This window comes from Pongo pygmaeus, chromosome 11 (assembly GCF_028885625.2).
Source record: "Pongo pygmaeus isolate AG05252 chromosome 11, NHGRI_mPonPyg2-v2.0_pri, whole genome shotgun sequence".
NCBI classification, from domain to species: Eukaryota; Metazoa; Chordata; class Mammalia; order Primates; family Hominidae; genus Pongo; species Pongo pygmaeus.
In genome coordinates, this window is record NC_072384.2 from 46,742,010 (window position 1) to 46,766,137 (window position 24,128).

Here is a 24,128-nt window from a genome sequence, read left to right on the forward strand (position 1 = left end):
AATATTTATTAGCTACCTTTACCTTTTCATTAAGATTTTACTATTCTTTTCCTTTGCCTAATATCTACAGAGTGGTTGGTTACGTTTGTTTGTTGTTTTAACTAACAAGAAATAACTATTATTTTATTAAGGATAATGCATATGATGTAAATACATTTTTCAATTTGCTACTTGTCTTTTAAATGTTTATGCTGCATTTTGCTATACAGAAGTCTTTTACATCCTGTAAGAAGTCAAACTTTTTTTTCTCTTTTAGTTATGGTTTTCCTTTTGATCTCATGTTACAAAGCCCTTTTATTCTAGCATCATAAAGACATTTACCTAGTTTCTCTAAATTAATGTTTTATTCTTAACAGTTTTAGTTCTTCTGAAGCTTATTTTTAATAACTTTTAAAATATCTTACTATTTTTACACCCATTAACCAACTATTTCATCTTTTACCACTGATTTAACACAACATACACAACTTATGATGTATTAGGTCTCTTTCTTGGCTTTCACTTCTGTTCATTCAAAATTTTCCATCTATTTTGGAGCTACTACAGTTCTACTACAACTATTTTAACTTTATAATTGGCTTCAGAATCTGGCAGTATAAGTTCCCACTCCTCACTCTTCTTAAAAATCTCCAGGTATTTTTTCTTCCCAGTTTTTCCCATAAATATGAGAATTATTATTAAGTCCTCCTTATTGATACACATATATATATAGACACACACACTCAATCTTATATTTGGAATTGTATTAAATTTATGAATAACTTAGATGGCTAGATAATACAAATGTTTATCAGCCTGATAGAAATAAAAAAGGTACTGTCTTTGATGGCTTTGTTCCCAAACTGGTGAAGTCACAGCATATTTAGTTCGACCTGATCCGGTAAAGAACTTCCAAATAAATCAAAACTGGATAGTCATTTTTTAAATTATATCTTAAGTTCTGGGATACATGTGTAGGACATGCAGGTTTGTTACATAGGTATGCATGTGCCATGGTGGTTTGCTGCACCCATCAACCCATCATCTACATCAGGTATTTCTCCTAATGCTATTTCTCCCCTAGCCCCCCACCCCCTGACAGGCCCTAGTATGTGATGTTCCCCTCCCTGTGTCCATGTGTTCTCATTGTTCAACTCCCACTTATGAATGAGAACATGCAGCATTTGGTTTTCTGTTCCTGTGTTAGTTCACTGACAGTGATGCTTTCCAGCTTCATCCGTGTCCCTGCAAAGGACATGGACTCATCGTTTTTAGGGCTGCATAGTATTCCATGGTGTATATGGGCCACATTTTCTTTATCCAGTCGATTATTGATGGGCATTTGGGTTGGTTCCAAATCTTTGCTATTATGAATAGTACTGCAATAAACATACATGTGCATGTGTCTTTACAGTAGAATGATTTATAATCCTTTGGGTGTATACTCAGTAATGAGATTGCTGGGTCAAATTTTTAAGCTCCATGGTAGAAACTTGGATTTGAAACTTAGGGATCTGTCCTAAAAAATCTTTTCTAGTATAAATCCTGTATTTCAGGAAGATAATAATGTTAACGGGAAAAATATTTCTTTACAGGCCAGCAGCCTAAAATACTCACTAGCTTTTGTCTTTCTTTGCTTTTCTTGGTATATTCCTTCCTTCTTTCTGACATATTTAGCTTGTCAACATTCTGTATCTAAGATGTTCATTCAGCTAATGCATAGTTTATCATTTGAGAATATAATCATTGATTTTGCTTTACAAAATCCATAAGAAATAGATTCTAATTTGTGAAGTAAGATGAACATGATCCTCAAGGTTACATAATTTAGATTTTACCAACTGTATTGGTCTTTTATGTGCAAACATGTTTTCATAATATTAAGAAATCATTAAATGTTAATATGAAATTATTTTACAATGCAATCAAATACAAAGCATTTTGGTTTGGTCTATTAAGCAACTTGGTGCATGTGTGTGTGCATGTGTGTGTTTCTTCATGCTTTATCTGGGAAAATATTAATTTCTGTCTTGAGGCTTCAGAGGTTTGCTTAATTGGGTTTTTGTGTTGCCATAACCCAGCACAAGCTGTGATGGTAATTGGTATGTGACTAATAACACGTGGCAAAAAATAAACAATAAAACATATCTACCTATATCTAGGGTATGTATGCCACAGAAAGTAATAGATTTTTATCTATGTTAAGTACAATGAATCGATAAAGTTGAAAAAGATCATGCACATCATTAATTACAAATTATTCATTTCATAGATGAGAAAACAGAGGCTCCAAGATCACACAGGCCATATAGGGCCATATGCATTTGTCAGTCAAGCTCACTGAGACCCAGTTTCTTTCTCTGTAAGGTGATTCTATGATGATGACAGGTCAAATTTAAAAGATTGATAATTATATTTATTATATGGCAAATAAAAGCATAGACATTACAATGAAATAACTGCTTTATCTCAACAAAATCTTAGAGAGAATGGGAAACTGAGTCCAAAATTGCAATGAGAAGAGTCTTCATAGAGTGCTAGAACCAAAAGTTCTGGACTTGAGCATAAGAAACCCAAGATGGACCCTGGTAGGCAAGAGCAGTTGCAGCAGACGGAGAAAAAGTCATCTGCCTCTGGCTTTTATGCGCCAGGTTTTGGTGCTGTGAGATAGGCATTATCACTTATCAATCCACAAGCATATAGTACAGTATTATTCACTACAGTCATCATACATGAGGTCTCTAGAACTTAGTCATTCTACATAACTAAAACTTTTAGATCTTGAATAGTCTCATCACACACACGTAGAAAAGGTAACTATGTGAAGTGATGGGTATTTCAATTATTGACTGTAGTAACAATTTCACAACATACATTACATTGTCTAACAGAAACATAAATAATTTTTATAAAATAAAAACAAAAGGTTGTTAAAAAGCTATAGGCAGAAAGTAAATATAGTGGAGAAAATCTAATTTGTCTTTTTCTATTTTGAATGACTGCATGAGTATTACATTCTCACTTATGAAACTTCAAACAAATCAAAAATATGGGCAGTAAGAAATGCAAGTCCCATTTTATCCCCCACCCCTATACACTGCAAAACAGCAAATATGACAGCCTGCTCCTTCCTCTGGGAGTTCCATCGTGGGGGGCACCAACTTGATGCCAGTCAGAACTCTTCTGTAGGAAGTGTCTGGAAATCCCTATTAGAGGTCTCACCCAATCAGAAGGAATGGGATCAGAGTCCTGCTTAAAGAAGTGTCAGGCTACCTCTTGGCAGAGTGAGTATGCTGCACTTGGGGGGAATCCCCCACGTCCAGACCACCCAGACTTTCCAGAGCCAGCAGGCAGGAATGGCTGTCAGCTAAGCTGCAGATACAGCGGCCACCCCCCCACTGGTGGCTCCACCCCAGAGAGAGATCAGAGTCTGTTTGTAAAACCCTGGCTAGAGTTGTTGAAATTCCCAGAGGGAGGCCCCACACAGTGAGGATGTGAGAGATGAAGCCAGCTGGACTTCCTGGGTCAAGTGGGGACTTGGAGAATTTTTCTGTCTAGCTAAAGGTTTGTAAATGCACCAATCAGCACTCTTTAAAAACACACAAATTAGCGCTCTATGTCTAGCTAAAGGTTTGTAAATGCACCAATCAGCACTCTGTAAAAACGCCCCAATCAGTGCTCTGTAAAACGGACCAATCTGCAGGACACGGTGGGGCCAAATAAGGGAATAAAAGCTGGCCACCTGAGCCAGCAGTGGCAACCTGCTCAGGTCCCCTTCCACACTGTGGAAGCTTTGTTCTTTCACTCTTCACAATAAATCTTGCTGCTGCTCACTCTTTGGGTCTGCACTACCTTTATGAGCTTTAACACTCACCACAAGGGTCTGCGGCTTCACTCTTGAAGTCAGCAAGACCATGAACCCACTGGGAGGAACAAACAACTCTGGACGCGCCACCTTTAAGAGCTGTAACACTCACTGCAAAAGTCTATGACTTCACTCCTGAAGTCAGCAAGACCATGAACCCACTGGAACGAAGAAACTCCAGACACATCTGAACATCTGAAGGAAGAAACTCTGGACATGCTATCTTTAAGAAATGTAACACTCACCGCAAGCATCCACGGCTTCATTCTTGAAGTCAGCAAGACCAAGAACCCACCGGAAGGAACCAATTCTGGACACATTTTGGCGACCACGAACAGACAATCACCAAGCAGTGAGTACCACCGGACCCCTTTCACTAGCTATTCTGTCCTATTTTTCCTTAGAATTTGGGGGCTAAATACCAGGCACCTGCCAGCCAGTTAAAAGCAACTAATGCAGCCACTGGACTAAAGACATGAGTGTCAGGCTTTCTGGGAAAGGGCTCTCTTACAACCCCCGACCCTTTGGAGTTGGGAATGTTGGTTTGCCTGGAACCAGCTTCCGCTTTTCCTGTACGTCTGGACTGAGCCGACGGTTGACAGAGAGGAAAGCCATTCAGCTCCGGGGTCCCAACAACAAGTTGGTTGACCCTGCAGCCATGAGCAGAACTCTCAAAGTCATGTCACCCAAGCGAGACTCACCCATCTATCCTATCTATCATGACCCTAGCCTCCTGGGTCCTAATGCTTGTCAGACAAACTTCCTCTCGCCTCTCTTCTCCAAGGCTAGTCCTGCTTCTAAAAATCACTCCCTGTCTCTGGTGCTTTTCTAGTTTCTTCTATAAGAATGATTTCTAGTATAAACTCCAGGACTCTATTCCCTTCTTTAGGCACCCGGGCTCACCAATCAGAAAGACATAATTTTTGCCCAAAGCCCCGTCAGCGGTGGGGGGACTATCTGGAATTTTAGGATCCCTCCTCAGACTAGCAGGCCTAACAAAAGCTATTCCTGAAGCCAGGATATGGGGCACTTCAGAAATGGTATCTTTCCTATTCATATAAGTGAGGACAAAAGGCATCACTCGTCCAACTCTGGAGATCCCTACCCTCCCTTAGGGTATGGTCCTCCACTTCATTTTTGGGGCATAACATCTTTATAAGACAGTGCTAAGGTCCCAATACTAACAGGAGAATGCTTAGGACTCTAACAGGTTTTCGAGAATGCATCAGTAAGGGACACTAAATCTGACCTTCCTCAGTCCTCCTTGTGGTCTAGGAGGAAAACTAGTGTTTCTGCTGCTGCGTTGGTGAGCACAACTATTCCAATCAGCAGTGTCCAGGGACTGTTGCAGGTTCTTGGGCAAGAGGTGTTTCTACTGCTGCGTCAGTGAGCACAACTATTCTGATCAGCAGGGTCCAGGGACTGTTGTGGGTTCTTGGGCAAGGGGAGAAACAAACAAATCAAAACCGCAGGCAGTTTTGTCTTTCAGATGGGAAACACTCAGGCATCAACAGGCTCACCCTTGAAATGCATCCCAAGCCATTGGGGCCAATTTGACCTGCAAACCCTGAAAAAGAGGTGGCTCATTTTTTTCTGCACTATGGCCTGGCCCCAGTATTCTCTCTCTGATGGGGAAAAATGACCACCTGAGGAAAGTATAAATTACAATACTATCCTGCATCTTGACCTTTTCTGTAAAAGGGAAGGCAAATGGAGTGAAATACCTTATGTCCAAGCTTTCTTTTCATTGAAGGAGTATCCAAAACTATGCAAAGCTTGCAATTTACATCGCACAGGAGGACCTCTCAGCTTACCTCCATATCCTAGCCACCCTATAGCTCCCATTCCTATTAATGATAAGCCTCCTCTAATATCCCCTGCCCAGAAGGAAACAAGCAAAGAAATATTTAAGGGACAACAAAAACTCCCAGGCTATCGGTTATATCCCCTTCAAGCTGTAGGGGGAGAGGAATTTGGCCCAACCCAGGTTCATGTCCCCTTCTCCCTCTCTGATTTAAGGCAGATCAAGGCAGACCTCAGGAAGTTTTCAGATGATCCTGATAGGTACATAGATGTCCTACAGGGTCTAGGGCAAACCTTCTATCTCACTTGGAGAGATGTCCTGCTATTGTTAGATCAGAACCTGGCCTTTAATGAAAAGAATGCGGCTTTAGCTGCAGCCTGAGAGCTTGGAGATACCTGGTATCTTAGTCAAGTAAATTAAAGAATGACAGCTGAAGAAAGGGACAAATTCCCTACCTGTCAGCAAGCTGTCCCCAGTATGGATCCCCACTGGGACCTTGACTCAGATCATGGGGACTGGAGTTGTAAACATCTGTTGACCTGTGTTCTAGAAGGACTAAGGAGAATCAGGAAAAAGCCCATGAATTATTCAATGATGTCCACCATAACTCAGGGAAAGGAAGAAAATCCTTCTGCCTTCCTCGAGCAGCTACAAGATGCCTTAAGAAAATATACTCCCCTGTCACCCAACTCACTAGCGGGTCAATTGATCCTAAAAGATAAGTTTATTACCCAACCAACCACAGATATCAGAAGAAAGCTCCAAAAGTGGGCCCTGGGCCCTGAACAAAATCTGGAGGCATTATTAAGCCTGGCAACCTTGGTGTTCTATAGTAGGGACCAAGAGGAACAGGCCCAAAAGGAAAAGCGAGATCAGAGAAAGGCCACGGCCTTAGTCATGGCCCTCAGACAAACCTTGATGGTTCAAAGAGGAGAGAAAATGGAGCAGGCCAATCACCCGGTGGGGCTTGTTACCAGTGTGGTTTGCAAGGATACCTTTAAAAAGATTGTCCAATGAGAAACAAGCCACCCCCTCTCATCCATGTCTGCTATACGGAGGCAATCACTGGAAGGCACACTACCCCAGAGGGCAAAGCTTCTCTGGGCCAGAAGCCCCCAACCAGATGATCCAACGACAGGACTGAGGATGCCCGAGGCAAGCACCCGCTCATGTCATCACCCCCTCACTGAGCCCTGGGTATGTTTAATCATTGAAGGCCAGGAAATTGACTTCCTCCTGGACACTGGCACAGCCTTCTCAGTGTTAATCTCCTGTCTTGGATGACTGTCCTCAAGGTCCGTTACCATCCAAGGAATCCTGGGATAGCCTGTAACCAGGTATTTCTCCCACCTCCTCAGTTGTAATTGGGAGACTTTGCTCTTTTCACATGCCTTTCTTGTTATGCCTGAAAGTCCCACACCCTTATTAGGGAGGGATATATTAGCCAAAGCTGGAGCTATTATCGCCATGAATATGGGGAACAAGTTACCCATTTGTTGTCCCCTACTTGAGGGAATCAACCCTGAAGTCTGGGCATTGGAAGGACAATTTGGAAGGGCAAAAAATGCCCATCCAGTCCAAACCAGACTAAAAGACCCCACCAGTTTTCCTTATCAAAGACAATATCCCTTAAGGCCTGAAGCTCATAAAGGATTACAGGATATTGTTAAACATTTAAAAACTCAAGACTCAGTAAGAAAATGCAGCAGTCCCTGCAACACCCGAATTCGAAGAGTACAAAAACTGAACAGTCAGTGGAGACTAGTGCAAGATCTTAGACTCATCAATGAGGCAGTAATTCCTCTATATCCAGTTATACCCAACCCCTATACCCTTCTCTCTCAAATACCAGAGGAAGCAGAATGGTTCACTGTTCTGGACCTCAAGGATGCCTTCTTCTGTATTCCCCTGCACTCTGACTCCCAGTTTCTTTTTTCCTTTGAGGATCCCACAGACCACATGTCCCAACTTACATGGACGGTCTTGCCCCAAAGGTTTAGAGATAGACCTCATCTGTTTGGTCAGGCACAGGCCCAAGATCTAGGCCACTTCTCAAGTCCAGGCACTCTGGTCCTTCAGTATGTGGATGATTTACTTTTGGCTACCAGTTCAGAAGCCTCATGCCAGCAGGCTACTCTAGAACTCTTGAAATTTCTAGCTAATCAAGGGTACAAGGCGTCTAGGTCGAAGGCCCAGCTTTGCCTACAGCAGGTCAAATATCTAGGCCTAATCTTAGCCAGAAGGACTAGGGCCCTCAGCAAGGAACGAATACAGCCTATAGTGGCTTGTCCTCACCCTAAGACATTAAAAAATTTCTGGGAGTTCTTTGGAATCACCGGCTTTTGCCAACTATGGATCCCCAGATACAGTGAGATAGCCAAGCCCCTCTATATTCTAATCAAGGAGATGGAGAGGGCAAATACTCATCTAGTAGAATGGGAACCAGAGGCAGAAACAGCTTCTGAAACCTTAAAGCAGGCCCTAGTACAAGCTCCAGCTTTAAGCCTTCCCACAGGACAAAACTTCTCTTTATATGTCATAGAGAGAGCAGGGATAGCTCTTGGAGTCCTTACTCAGACTCACGGGACAACCCCACAACCAGTGGCATACCTAAGTAAGGAAATTGATGCAGTAGCAAAAGGCTGGCCTCACTGTTTAACGGTAATTGTGGCAGTAGCCGTCTTAGTGTCAGAGGCTATCAAAATAATACAAGGAAAGGATTTCACTGTCTGGACTACTCAAGATGTGAATGGCATCCTAGGTGCCAAAGGCAGTTTATGGCCATCAGACAACTGGCTACTTAGATACCAGGCACTACTCCTTGAGGGACTGGTGCTTCAAATACATGTGTGCATAGCCCTCAACTCTGCCACTTTTATCCCAGAAGATGGAGAACCAATCAAGCATGACTGCCAACAAATTATAGTTCAGACTTACGCTGCCCAAGATGATCTCTTAGAAGTCCCCTTAGCTAATCCTGACTTTAACCTATATACCAATGGAAGTTCATTTGTAGAGAATGGGATACAAATGGCAGGTTATGCCATAGTTAGTGATGTAACTGTACTTGAAAGTAAGTCTCTTCCCCCAGGGACTAGCACCCAGTTAGCAGAACTAGTGGCACTTACCCAAGCCTTAGAACTGGGAAAAGGAAAAAGAATAAATGTGTATACAGATAGCAAGTATGCTTATCTAATCCTACATGCCCATGCTGCAATATGGAAAGAAAGGGAGTTCCTAACCTCTGGGGGCACCCCCATTAAATACCACAAGGAAATTATGGAGTTATTGCACGCAGTGCAAAAACCCAAAGAGGTGGCAGTCTTACACTGCCAAAGCCATTAGAAAGGTGAAAAAGAAAAAGCAGAATGAAACCATCACACAGATGCTGAGGCCAAAATTGTTGCCAGGTGGCACCTCCCATTAGAAATACCTATGGAAGAACCCTTGGTATGGAACAACCCCCTCCAAGAGATTAAGCCCCAGTATTCCCCTACTGAAATGGAATGGGCACTTTCACAGAGGCATAGTTTTCTCCCTTCGGGGTGATTAACAACAGAAGAAGGAAAGGTACTTATACCTGAAGGCAGCCAGTGGAAAATACTTAAAACCAATCCTTCCCTGGCAAATGACTGTTGGCTTTGTATCTCTCTTATGTTGCCACTCCCGTTCCCGCAAAAAAATTGGGTCTTTACCAACTTAACCTACCACCCTCATTATGAAGGAAAAGATCCTTTCTGACTTCTAAATATGCAATCATTAGCCGACTTCCCCATCTCTGATAGGACGTCTAACAGGACGTGCAATCCAACTTTTATGTTCTTACATTTTCAACCTCACCTATTACACAAGTAATGAAAAGCCCATACACGGTCCTGTAACTATGAATACCATCTTAACTTTCCAAGCCCCTTTATGCATCCAATGCAATCTGCTATCAGGCCTGCCCCTGGGGCACTTACTATCCCATCAGTGTAATTACACCCTACAACTTCAAGCCCCAACTGATCATAGTAACTTCTGAGTCACTCAAACAGCTCCATTCAGATGGCTTGTCTGCTCCTCAGGGCCTCCAAAAATCATTGCCTCCTCCCTGCTTAACAAACAGTCCAGGTTTTGTAATAGCAAACATACTCCCTGGATGACCATTCACCCCTGGACCCTCTGCAGCAGCACCCCCACCACTAGTGAATGCCTTCTCATCCCCTCTTTCAATCACTTTCTCAAATGGTTCCTAGTAGATATAAAATGGTTTCTTCTCCAATGGGAAAATAGAACACAGGGAGCCACTCAGTTTGCTCCCAACACCCCTTTCCAGCCACTCACCGGAGCTACCTTAGCAAGTACTCTAGGAGTATGGGAAAATGAAAACAACAAACACACACCTTTTTAACATATACAACCAGTTCTGTCTACCCAGCCAAGGTATATCCTTCTTATGTGGAACGTCAACCTATATCTGCCTCCCCACTAACTGGACAGGCACCTGCATCTTAGTCTCTCTAAGTCCCAACATTAACACTGCCCCAGAAAATCAGACCCAATTTGTATCCCTCAAAGCTCAAGTCCATCAGTGCAGAGCCATACAACTGATACCCCTATTTATAGGGCTAGGAATGGCTACTGCTACAGGAACTGGAATAGCCAGTTTATCTACTTCACTATCCTACTACCACACACTTTCAAAGGATTTCTCAGTTTGCAAGAAATAACAAAATCTATCCTTACTCTACAATCCCAAATAGACTCTTTGGCAGCAGTGACTCTCCAAAACTGCCAAGGCCTAGACCTCCTCACTGCTGAGAAAGGAGGACTCTGCACCTTCTTAGGAGAAGAGTGTTGTTTTTACACTAACCAGTCAGGGATAGTAAGAGATGCTGCTTGGCATTTACAGGAAAAGGCTTCTGAAATCAGACAATGCCTTTCAAACTCTTATACCAACCACTGGAGTTGGGCAACATTGTTTCTCCCCTTTCTAGGTCCTGTGGCAGCCATCTTGCTATCATTTGCCTTCGGGCACTGTATTTTTAACCTCCTTGTCAAATTTGTTTCCTCTAGGATCGAGGCCATCAAGCTACAGATGATCTTACAAATGGAACCCCAAATGAGCTCAACTAACAACTTCTACCGAGGACCCCTGGAGCGACCCACTGGCCCTTTCACTGGCCTAAAGAGTTCCCCTCTGGAGGACACTACAACTGCAGGGCCCCTTCTTCACCCCTATCCAGCAGGAAGTAGCTACAGTGGTCATCGCCCAATTCCCAACAGCAGTTGGGGTGTCCTGTTTAGATGGGGGATTGAGAGGTGAAGCCAGCTGGACTTCCTGGGTCGAGTGGGGACTTGGAGAACTTTTCTGTCTAGCTAAAGGTTTGTAAACACACCAATCAGCACTCTGTAAAAACGCACCAATCAGTGCTGTGTAAAATGGACTAATCAGCAGGACGTGGTGGGGCCAAATAAGGGAATAAAAGCTGGCCACCAAGCCAGCAGCGGCAACCCGCCTGGGTCCCCTTCCACACTGTGGCAGCTTTGTTCTTCTGCTTTTCCCAATAAATCTTGCTGCTGCTCATTCTTTGGGATTGCACTACCTTTATGAGCTGTAACACTCACTGTGAGGGTCTGCAGCTTCACTCCTCAAGTCAGTGAGACCACAAACCCACTAGGAGGAACAAACAACTCTGGATGCACCACCTTTAAGAGCTGTAACACTCACTGCGAAGGTCTGTGGCTTCACTCCTGAAGTCAGCAAGACCACGAACCCACCGGAAGGAAGAAACTCTGGACATATCTGAACATCCGAAGGAACAAACTCTGGACATGCTATCTTTAAGAACTGTAACACTCACCATGAGGGTCCATGGCTTCATTCTTGAAGTCAGTGAGACCAAGAACCCACTGGAAGGAACCAATTCTAAACACAGACGGATGGATCAGGGTCCCACTTAAAGAAGCAGTCTGGCTACAATCTGCCAGAGCAGCTGTGCTGTGCTGTGGGGAATTTCTCCCAGTCCAGACTGCCCAGACTCCCTGGATCCAGCAGGCCAAAGTGGCGGATTCTAGCTGCAGAAATGGCAGTCACCCCTCCCCCCAGGAACCCAGTCATTTCAGGCAGTTTCCAGCTTGCTGCCACAGGCTGGCAGCTGGGTTTCCAAGCCAATGGGTCTTAACTTGTGAGGTGCTATGGGAGTGGAGTCTACAGAATGATGCCACTTGGCTCTCTAACTTCTGTTCCCTTTCCAGGGAAGTGCAAGGAGGATCTTCTGTCTCACCAGAATTCCTGGGACAAGAGTATGCAAAAACCCCCATGTCTCCCTGAGTGGCATCTCTGAGTGGCCATTGAGAAACCACACACCTCTGTGCTTCAGACCCAAGGCCCTGCTGGCATGGGCTCACGAGGAGATCTCCTGCCCCATGGGTTGCAAAGATCCATGGGAAAAGCAAGGAAAAGCAATGAGTAATTGTGTGACCCTGCCTCACTTGGCTGGAGATAGGAGTTTTCCTGGTTCCATGCCCTACCCTGTTTTTCCTTGGTCTTAGGGTCACTTTTATTGTCTAGTCAGTCCCAATGTGAGAACCTGGATACCTCAGCTGAAGATGTAGGATTCACTTGCTGTTTTCTTTCTTCTCTGTGAGAGCTGTGAACCTCAGCTGCTTCTAATCAGCCATCTTGGCCTAGGATCTATCATGATGTACATTTACAATGTACAAAGTCTCTATTAATTTAAACATTACCTTAACAATAGAAATTTAGAGAATTTCCATTTGGTGTGAGATATGGTTTGGCTGTCCTCACCCAAATTTCATCTCAAACTTTAATCTCCATGTGTCAGGGGAGGGAGGGTGGGAGGTGATTGAATCATCAGAGCAGACATCCCCCTTCTTGGTCTTGTGATTATGAGTTCTCATGAGAGCTGATTGTTTGAAAGTATGTGGCACTTCCCCCTTCTCTCTCTTTCCCCTGCTCTGCCATGGTGAGACATGCTTGCTTCCTGTTTGCCCTCCATCATGATTGTAACTTTCCTGAGGCCTCCCAGTCATGCTTCCTGTTAAGCCTGCAGAACTGTGAATCAATTCAACCTTTTTTCATAAATTACCCAGTCTCAGGTAGTTCTTTATAGCTGTGTGAAAACAGACTAATACAGAAAACTGGTACCAGGAGAGTGGGACACTGCTATAAAGGTACCTGAAATGTGGAAGCAACTTTGGAACTGGGTAATGGGTAGAGGTTGGAACAGTTTGAAGGTCTCAGAAGAAGACAGGAAGATGCAGGAAAGTTTGGAAACTTCTAGAGACTTGCTGAATGGTTTTGACCAAAATGTTGATAATGATATGGACAGTAAAGTCCAGGCTGAGGGGGCCTCAGATGGAGATGAGGAACTTATTGGGAAATGGAGTAAAGGTCACTCTTGCTATGCTTTAGCAAAGAGACTCGTGGCATTTTGCCCCCGCACTAGAAATCTGTGGATCTTTGAACTTGAGAGATATGATTTAGGGTATCTGGTAGAAAAAGTTTCCAAGCTCAAAGCATTCAAGAAGTGACCTGGCTATTTCTAAAAGTGTATGTTCATATGCATGAAGAAATAGATGGTCTGAAATTGGAACTTATATTTAAAAGGAAAGCAGAGCCTAAAAGTTTGGAAAATTTGCAGGCTGACCATATGGTAGAAAAGAAAAACTGATTTTCTGGGGAGAAATTCAAGCCGGCTGCAGAAATTTGTATAAGTAATGAGAAGACAAATGTTAATAGCCAAGACAATGGGGAAAATGTCTCCAGGGAATTTCAGAGATCTTCACGGCAGCCCTTCCCATCACAGGCCTGAAGGCCTAGGAGGGAAAAATGGCTTCATGGGCCAGGCCCAGGGCTCTGCTGCTCTATGCAGCCTCAGGACATTGGGCCCTGTGTCCCAGCCACTCCAACTCCATCCATGGCTAAAAGGGCCCAATGTATAGCTTAGGCCATACCTTCAGAGGGGGCAAGCCCCAAACCTTGGCAGCTTCCATGGGGTGTCAGGCCTGCAGTTGTGCAGAGGCAAGAACCAAGGTTTGGAAACCTCCACCTAGATCTCAGAGGACATATGGAAACACCTGGATGTCCAGACAAAAGGCTGCATTAGGGGTGGAGCCCTCGTGGAGAACCTCCACTAGGGCAGTGTGGAAGGGAAATGTAGGGTTGGAGCCCCCAGAAAGAGTCCCCACAGGAGCACTGCCTAATGGAGCTGTGAAAAAAGGGCCACCATCCTCCAGACTCCAGAATGGTAGATATAACAGCAGCTTGCATCATGCACCTGGAAAAGCCACAGGCACTCAATGCCAGCCTGTGAAAGCAACTGTGGGTGCTGTACCCTGCAGAGCCACAGGGGCAGAGCTGCCCAAGGTTGTGGGAGCCCACCTCTTGCATCAGCATGCCCTGGGTGTGAGACATGGAGTCAAAGGAAATTATTTCAGAGCTTTAAGATTTAATGACTGCCCTGCTGGGTTCTCGACTTGCATGGGGCATGTAGCCCCTTTGTTTTGGCCAATTTCTCCAACTTGGAATTGAAGCATTTACCCAATGCCTGTACCCTCACTTTATCTTGGAAGTAACTAACTTGTTTTTGATTTTACAGGCTTAGAGGCAAAAGGGACTTACCTTGTCTCAGATAAGATTTTGTACTGTAGACTTCTGAGATAATGCTGAAATGAGTTAAGACTGGGAGACTGTTGAGAAGGGATCATTGTATTTTGCCATGTGAGAAGGACATGAGATTTGGGAGGGGCCAGGGGTGGAATGATATAGTTTATGTTTGTGTCTTTGCCCGAACTTCGTGTCAAATTGGAGGAGGGACCTGATAGGAGGTGACTGGATCATGGGGACAGATTTCCCCCTTGTTATTCTTGTGATAGTAAGTGAGTTCTCATGAGATCTGATCATTTAAAAGTGTGTGGCACCTCTCCCACCTCCTGCTCTGCCATGGTAAGACGTGCTTGCTTCCCCTTCACCTTCTGCCATGATTGTGAGTTTCCTGAGGCCTCCTAGCCATGCTTCCTGTACAGCCTGAGGAACTGTGAGTCAATTAAACCTCTTTTCTTCATAAATTACCCAGTCTTATGCTTAAGAACACTGCTTCAATTATCATTTTCTTATGTGCATATTTTTGCATGAATGAATTTCCATTAGATTAGAGCTAGAATTGCTGAGTATATACATACATTTTTATAGACAGAGTCAAATTACTCTCAGAAAAGACCAGGCTTACCTATAAAACTATCACAATGTGTAAGAATATGTGTTTTCTTACATATAATAAATCCTGGGCAAAGGTCAATGTATTTAATATTTGTCACTTTTAAGGGCAAAGATTAGAATCATTTTTGTTTAAAATTTTAACTCTGTTATAACCAAGATTTGCATTCATTCTTTTTATTTCTCCTATAAATTACTAATTCATATTTTATATTTTCTTGTTTAGGTTTTGATGTATTTTCTTATCAATTAGAAGAAATTCTTAAAATATTTTTACTACTAATTCTTGGATTTTTCAGCTGACTTCTTCCATTTCCCATAAAGTGTGACTACTTTATTGTTCCCTTTGCTAATTAAATAATTAAATTAATTATATTATATTACATATATAACAGATAATATTGCATATATTTCAAATATTATATACAATATCATTAATTAGGTATTATAACACCTAATAAGTGTTATATTAGAAATACAACACTTCTAATCCTTTTTCTTATCTAGTTTTATTTCCTAGGAATTTATTTTGAAAGTAGTAATATCAGTGGACATCTTCCTTTTATTGCTAACTTCAATAGGTATATTTTTAATTTTCATCATTGAGACACAATGGAGAAAGAACAGTCTCTTCAATAAATGGTGCTGGGAAAACTGGATTTTCACATGCAAAAGAATGAAATTAGGCCCTTATCTTATACCATATACAAAAGTCTACTCAAAATAGATTTTTTAAAAACCTATGTGTAAGACCTGAAGTCATAAATTCCTAGAAGCATAGGAGAAAATCTCCTTGAATTGGCCTTGGCAATGTTTCAAATATCACACTCAAAGCTCAGGTTACAAAAATAAAAATAAGTAAACGGGACTATATCAAGCTAAAAAGCTTCTGTACAACAAAGGAAACAATCAACAAATGAATAGGCAGCCTATGGACTAGGAAAAAATTATTGCAAACCACATATCTGATAGGGGGTTAATATCCAAAATTTATAAAGAACTCTTTCAACTCAATAGCAGAAAAATAAACAACCTGATTAAAAACTAGATAAAGGACCTAAACACATATTTCCTCAAAGAAGACATAAAAACGGACAACTAGTATATGAAAAGGTGTCCAACATTACTAATCATCAGGGAAGTAAAAATTAAAATCATAGGAATCACCTCACACCTGGCTATTATCAAAAAGACAAGCGATAACAAATGTTGACAAGGGTATGGAGAAAAGATAATCCTACTACTCAGTTGGTGGGACTCTAGATTGGTACAGCCATTATGAAAGACAGTATGGAGGTTTCTAAATAAATTAAAAATAGAACTACTCATCTTTTTGTAGTTCATGAGCACAATGATTGGGTTTTCTCATGAATGTGTGAGATGTGCCACCCTCTGAACCTTTTTATGATCTTGGCACATTACCCATCTGACCGGAAAAAAAAAAAAAAAAAAAAAAAGAACTACTCTACAATCCAGCAATTCTTTTTCTGGTATACACCCAAAGGAGAAGAAATCACCACCTCATAAAGATATCTGCACTTCCATGTTCATTGCAGCATTATTCACAATAGCAAAGATATGAAAAATGAAAACAACTTAATGCCTATTGGTGTACAAATGGATAAAGAAAACATGGTATATATACATATTCATAAAGTTGGCCCTTGAACAACACAGTTTGAACCACACAGATCCTCTAACATTAGAATTTTTTCAACAAATATGTTGAAAATTGTGGAGAGATTTGCAAATATTTGAAAAAAAACTTGCAGACAAACCACATAACCTAAAAATATTTAAAAAATAAAAAACGTAGATATGTTATGAATGCATAAAATATATGGAGACACTATTTTATCAATTGCAATGATAAAATATACACAAACCTATCATAAAAAACCAATATTTATCCAAACTTACGCACACAAGTACAGACCATATATGAAGCCGTTTGCTGTCAAGAGAAATGTAAACAAATGTAAAAATGCATTATTAAATCATAACTGCATAAAATTAAGTGCATATTGTACCACTGTAAAAACTTCGTGGCCACCTCCTGTTACTACTGTGGTGATCCCAAGTATTGTGAGTATCCACTTAAAGCCATGTGACACAAATCATTTCTGATGAGGATTTTGTCTCCAGTAAATTTCATATCACAGTGAAAAGTGATACCTTGGGTTATTGTGTATTTCTCATCATGTTTAGTGCAATGAAGTAAACTTTGAATCAAACCATGTGACCCCTACAAAGTGCCACTAGTGATGCTGGATGTGCTCCCAAGAAGGAGAGAAAAGCCATGGCATTACAAGAAAAAGTTGAATTACTTGATAGATACCATAGATTGAGGTCTACAGCTGCAGTTGTCCAGCACTTCAAGATAAAAGAATTCAGCATAAGAACCATTGTGAAAAAAAAGAAAAGAAAAATAAAATTTATGAGGTTTTTGTGCCACTGTGCAAGCAAACATGAAAACTTTGCACTTTTTGTGCAATATATTTTTATCTCATATTGAAAACACAGCTTTTATGTGGGTATAGGATTGATATAAGAAAGGCATTCTTACAGACTCTAAAACGATTCAAGAAAAAGTGAAGTCATTATATGACAACTTAAAGCAAAAGGAAAAGGAAGGATCTAAACCTGGATAATTTAATGCCAGCAAAGAATGGTTCGATAATTTCATAAAGAGCTTTGGCTTATTAAAATGTCAACATAACAGGAGAAGTAGTTTCTGCTGACCAACAGTCAGCAGATGAGTTCCAAGATGTCATTTAAAAAAAATCATTGAGGAAAAAGAATATCTGCCCAACACGTTTCTAATGCAGATGAAAGTGCCCTGTTCTAGAAAGAAAAAATGCCAGAAAGGACATGTATTAGTAAAAAAGAGACATAAGCACCAGGACTTAAGGCAGAAAGGGATAGGCTAACTCTACCATTTCGTGCAAATGTGGTTGGGTTTAATGATCAAGACTGCCCTTATCTATAAAGCTGCTAACTTCTGAGCCTTGAAGGAAAAAAAATAACACCAGCTGACAATCTTTTGGTTGTACAACACAAAGGCCTGGGCAAGGACAACCCTTTTTCTGAATTAGTTTCATTGATGCCTTGTCCCTGAAGTCAGGAAGCACCTTGCCAGTAATGAACTGCCTTTTAAAGATTTTTTGACATTGGACAATGCCTCAGGCCACTCAAAACCCCATGAGTTCAACATCAAAGGCACTGAAGTGGTCTATTTGCCTTCAACAAGTCTTTAATTCAGCCTCTAGATCAGGGGGTCATAAGGGCCTGTAAGTCTCATTATATATGCTACTCTAACCAAAGGATTGTCAATGCTGTGGAAGATACTCTCTATAGAGAACATGATGAAAGTCTGGAAGGATGACACCATCAAAGATGCCATCATTGTTATAGAAAAAGCAGTGAAAGCCATCAAGCCTGAAACAATAAATTCCTGCCAGAGAAATCTGTGTCCAGATGTTGTACATGGCTTCACAAGGTTTACAACAGAGCCAATAAAGGACATAAAAGAGATTGGAGATTTGGCAGTAAAATTGGGGTGAAAGGTTTCAAGATATGAATGCTGGAGAAATTCAAGAGCTAACAGACATCACACCAGAGGCATTAACAGTAGAAGATGTGATGGAGATGAATTCTTCCAAAGCAGTGCCAGACAAAGAGGAGATAGGGAAGCAGTGCCATAAAACAAATTGACATTAGACAATCTGGCAAAAACGCTCCAATTATTCAAGATTGCTTTTGTGTTCTTTCACAACAGAGACCCTTCTACAATGAAGGCACTGAAACTAAAGCAAATAGTAGAAGAAGAATTGATACCATATAGAAACATTTTTAAGACATGAAAAAGCAAAAAAGTCAGATAGAAATTATGATGTTATTTCCATAATGTTACATAGAATGTGCCTTTGTCTCCTGCCTCCTTTTTCACTTCCTCCACCTCTTCTGCCTCTGCTATCCCTGAAACAGCAAGACCAACCCCTCCTCTTCCTCCTCCTCAGCCTACTCAACATGAAGATGATGAGAATGAAGACCTTCCTGTGATCCACTTCCACGTAATGAATAGTAAATATATTTTCTCTTTTTAATGATTTTTAATAACATTATTTTCTCCAGCTTACTTTATTATAAGAATACACTATAAATACAAAATATGTGTTCATCAAATGTTATCAACAGTAAGGCTCTGATCAACAATAGGCTATTATTAGTTAAGTTGTAGGGAAGTCAAAAGTTATATGCAAATTTTCGATTGTGCAGGGTTCGTACCCCTAACCCTCACATTGTTGAAGAGTCAAGTCAACTACATATATATATATCCTTAGAAAGAGATGCTGCCATTTGCCGCAAAATTAATGAAATTGGAGGATATTGTGGTAAATACAATAAGCCAGACACAGAAAGAAAAATGTTGCATAATTTTACCTGTATGTGGAACATTATTTTAAAGAGTCAAATACACAAAGACAGAAAATGAAACAGTGGTTACCATGAGTGAGGAGGGGGAGGAAATGGAGAGATGTAGGTCAAAGAATACAAAATAGCAGATGTGAGGGATGAAAAAACCTAGAGATTTAATGTACAATATAAGGACTAAAGTTAGTAAAATTGTATTGTATTAGGGACTTTTGTTAAATAAGTATATTTTAGCTATTCTTGTTGCAAAATGAAGTAACTATCTGAGATGAAAGAAAGGTTGATCTGTTTCACTATAGCAATCATTGTACAATTTATAGGTATCTAGTTGCATCCCATAACATCATGTGGTAAACTTCAAATATACACAATAAAATTTTAAAAAATAAATTAAAAAATTATTGATCATTGATTGTTAAGATTTATCTAGAAGTTTGCAAATCCTCATTGTGACAGGTTTTCAGTTTATATTAAACTATTAGAATTCCAGTTTCCTTTGATGCTGTCCCTGCACGACAGGGGCTGGAAGCCTGAGAGTAACATTTTCTTAAATCCTTTGCCCTCAAGTTTCTGTTTTAGATTCCACCATTAAGATGTACTTGTTTGAGATCTGGAAGGCAGGAGGGAAAAAGAAATCATCATTTCTCCTCCAGCAGTAGTGGGCAGATTTTCGAACTTTCGTAGAAGTGAGGTTTTGAGGCAATGCCTGTCATCTCCTCCTGAGTCAACCAACTCAGTACAGCGGCCAGCTGTTACCAGAAGCTGTGGTTTCCTGCAGTTCCTAACCAGGGTGTTAGAGGCAACTTCCTAATTTCCTGAAAACTCTGGAAAACCTAAAATCTAATGGTAGACTTTCCAAGGCCTTCACTTCTCTTGTCCTGCCAACTAACGTGTTTCTGAAATTTTATTGAGATTAGATACAGCAAAGTGTACTTCAGTTTTGAAAGTAACCAACTTCCTATATTAAATTCTTGTTTAAAATACTTAGAATAGCTTTTGTTTCCTCAACAGAGTCCTGACTGATATACCTTTTATTAATAATGAATATTTTCTTTTATTTCTATTTCATTAAGAGTTTTTGTCAGAAAAGAGTATTAAATTTTACCAAGTAAGTGTTAACTGTGAGAATGACATTAAAATCTTTAATAACTTTCATCATGGATTTTCTAGTGTTGAGTGATGCTGGCATTTCTAGCCAGTATTTACTGAGTATTTTATTAGTCATATATATGCTCAATAAAACTTCAGCGTGATGTATGATTCTTTTAAGATGTTACTGACTTTGATTGGGTTATATTTTATGTAGCTTTTTGTTTACTCATAAATAAAATTAATCTTTTTTATTATTCTTGACTGATTTACTAACAGATATGCTAGATTTATGAATGAGTTGAGATGCTTTCTATTTCAATACTGAGACAATATTACTTAAGTATTCTTTTTCTCTGATAAGTTTGTCAAAATCAGCTACAATAATTTGTACCTAAAACTGTTTTAAAAGTAAGTCATTGACTGCCTTTTCCATTTTTTTTGTTTATTTATATATTCAGCTTTTTATCTCTTCTTGTCAGTTTTGACCATTTATACATTCCATAAAATAAATAATATACATAGTCAGTAAAATGGTTTCTTATACAGCCATCCAAAGTACTTTTTTTTACATCTTCAAAATCTTTTCCATAGCAATAATTATGTTTTCTCACTTGTCTCTGATACTAGGTAGTTACTTATTTTTAGTTAGACCTTTTTGTTGTTGGTGGTCTATTGAGAGAACCATCTTTTGCTTTTATTGATCAAATCTACTCTTGAGTGCTTTTATTGCATTAATTCCTGCTTACTAATTCTTGATAATTTTGTTATTAAAAAGTTTTATTTTATTAATTACTGCCTAATTTCTTCTGTTTGCTTGTTTTATCCAGGTTCATTACTTACCCTAGATTATTATTATTTTAGTTCACTTATTTTTTTTTATTATATAACAAATGCAATTAAAAGTAAAAGGCAACATAAACCAAGTCTGTCTACTTTCACCAATAGGGAATCTGTTGAAAAGATATTAGTGGTCATCAGGAAGCAAGGGAGTTAGGCCTCCTCATTGTTGAAGTATGGATGTCTTCATCTAGGAGGGAGCCCATCAATGAACTTGAGAGGCAGGATTGTGCAGCACATTAGACTGGGACTGGAAGCCCAGCTTTGCCACTGACTAGCTCTGTGATCTCTGCTAAGAATCTATACCTCCCTGAGCTTTAGTTTCCTTATTCGTGCAATGAGGGTACTAATAGGAACCTTCCTCATAGAGTTGTTGAAAGGAATGAATAAATTTACACATAAAATCTTATAGAACAGAGTCTAGGACACAGTAAATATTCAGAAACTGCTAAGTATTGTTCTATCCTCCTGAGAAATCTCATTTTCATCTGTCTTCTTCAATATCTTCTGAGAAGACTCCAGAGCTACTTCAAGCTCTACTCTGCTTCTTTCTCAGGGTCAATATCCAAGTCAGTAGCTGTCCACAGGCAGGCAATTCACTCTCAGAAGAAAGAAGTTCTTCAGGACATTTTCTGAAGATGTGGGCCAGAGAAAAGAGGAGGACAGCCATCCCAAATGCCTTCTTTTAATGTCCCTGGACATTCTGCCACACCGGTTATGATATTTAACATAGGCAACTGGTCACTTAATACTCAGGACAGAGAGGTCCTGAAGGCCGCTTGTGTGCTGAGTGTTAACCCCTTGGATGCTAAGTTATAGGGAGGTTCCAGGGTCCTTTTTCCCTGGGGTTCATGGTAGTGGCTATTTATCAACTCATGTAATACATTTTAATTATGAAAGTACTAGTATGGCTGTACCTGTGTAGAGCTAAATGCAGCCCTGCTGACAACGCAACCTGTGTTTTAGTTTATTATCTCTGACCTTGAAGCATCACTGGAAATACTTTTACTTGTGTAGGAGTTTTCTCCTGCCTGATTTGAGATGCATTTTCTATTAATCTGATCCCATCTGCTTTCTGTCTTCTAGGCAATTCATCAAAATCTCTGATTATACCAAATGGTTATATCTTTCCTTGATTTCCATCATAATTTAGAATTAGATAGATATACAAATTGTTTTATAGGCCTATACGTATCTTTTAGTGATTTCAATGAAATTCATGTAGAGGAAGACACGCACATTTAGTTCATCAACTTGATCTATTACACTTTTTTAAAAATTTTTAAGTCATTGAATATGTATTCATCTGAGAAAAATTTACTTCCACTCCATGTCTGAAAGGCCAGATGTTCAATGTATTTCAGTTAATTGAGTTCAGGTTCAAATTAAGAAAATGAATGAAAAAGGAAGTTGTTCTATCTCTTCTTGCAATAATTTAACTATAAATATTAAACCAGTCTTAACCTAAGTCTAACCTTACTAAAATTAAATTATATTATACTTAAGCATCTTTAAAAGTTTGATTAATGGCAAAATATTGAATAATATGAGAAGCTCCTTTAAACAACCAAAAGAGACACTATTAATATCATTATAATCTTTGAATTAACAGATGTGCCTTAAAAGATATACGGTTTTGGTGGGATTTACATACATTTTTTAAAAGGCTATCAAGATGACCTACATCATCATTCACTGGTTTTCATGCCATGGCTTATTTGACATTTAAAGAGGTTGAAAATAAAAAGGATATAAAGGGAATGCCAAAGGGCATATAATGTAAGGAACTGGATCTGAAGCCATCCAATGGAGAATTTAGAGCAATGCATGGACAGAGTTCACTAATGTTACAGATGTGAAGATGAAGAGGGGAGGGGAGGGGAAGAGGAGGGAAGGGGTAGGGTGAGGTGAGGTAAGAAGAAGAGAGGAGGGGTGGGGTAGGGTAGGGTAAAGAGGGGATGGGAGGCATGGGACAAAAAAGGGAGGGGAGGAGAGGGGAGGGGTAGGGTGGGATACGGAGCGGAGGCTTTAGATGTGGTTAAGTTCATAGTCGTCCTAATGATCTTAGGGATCAAACTGAAATTAAATTTTGGTCAAAATGGACTCATCAACAATGTGATTTTTTTCAATGATGTTTTGTAGATCAAAGTTCATAACTGATAAGCAGTTAATGGATGAGAAGAGACGAGGCTTTGTTTTAGCATATTCTCCAACACCATGGATACATAAGGCACAGATGAGGAGCAGTTCATGGCCAAAAATCTAGTTATCTCAGTCTGGTAAAATGTCTTAGGCTTTTTCCTCAAAGAGCTGTTCCTATGACCATCCCCTTGCCTGCCTCAGATGAGTCCTACCAGCAGGATGGAGCTTCAATATGTGAGTCATGTATCTCCATACTCTGCTAAGAAAAGTGTATAAAACACTCTGGGTCCTTATATTTTAGTTGATAGGAATCGAAAGAAGCAAAAAGCAAGAACACCAACTTACAAATTAAGACTAGAAAATATGTGATATTTCTTCCTCCCACACCACATTAAGCATTGCTAAGCAATCATGCTACTTTTTTTTTTTTTTACTAAATACAGACAGCCCTTGAATTCTCTAAGCAGAATTCCAGGCTATGTGTTATTGGCACTCTAGGTAAAATCCTGCCGGACATGACATAAATGCAAATTATTTTATGAATGAATAAACCACGCTATTTCATCTATAGTTTATAGTCTATAAAGGGCTTTCAGATACCTTAAATCAAGGTTCATAAATATAGTAGGGATGAGTTTTAGTTTCATTTAACAAATGAGAAAGTTCAGAGGTAAAGTAATGCAGCTAGTAAGTAGAAGAGCCAGGATGTGAATGTCAGCATTTTGGTTTCCAAATCTGGTGCTTTTGCTATA

The 24,128-nt window shown here is 40.1% G+C and overlaps 1 non-coding gene across 1 annotated transcript; it reads left to right on the forward strand.

Annotated features, from left to right (window-relative positions):
* The first annotated feature begins 16,198 nt into the window (after window positions 1-16,198).
* LOC129032287 (small nucleolar RNA U13) lies at window positions 16,199-16,303 on the forward strand. The gene has a single exon (XR_008501298.1). It is a non-coding gene; the product is annotated as a small nucleolar RNA U13 (small nucleolar RNA).
* Window positions 16,304-24,128: the final 7,825 nt, after the last annotated feature.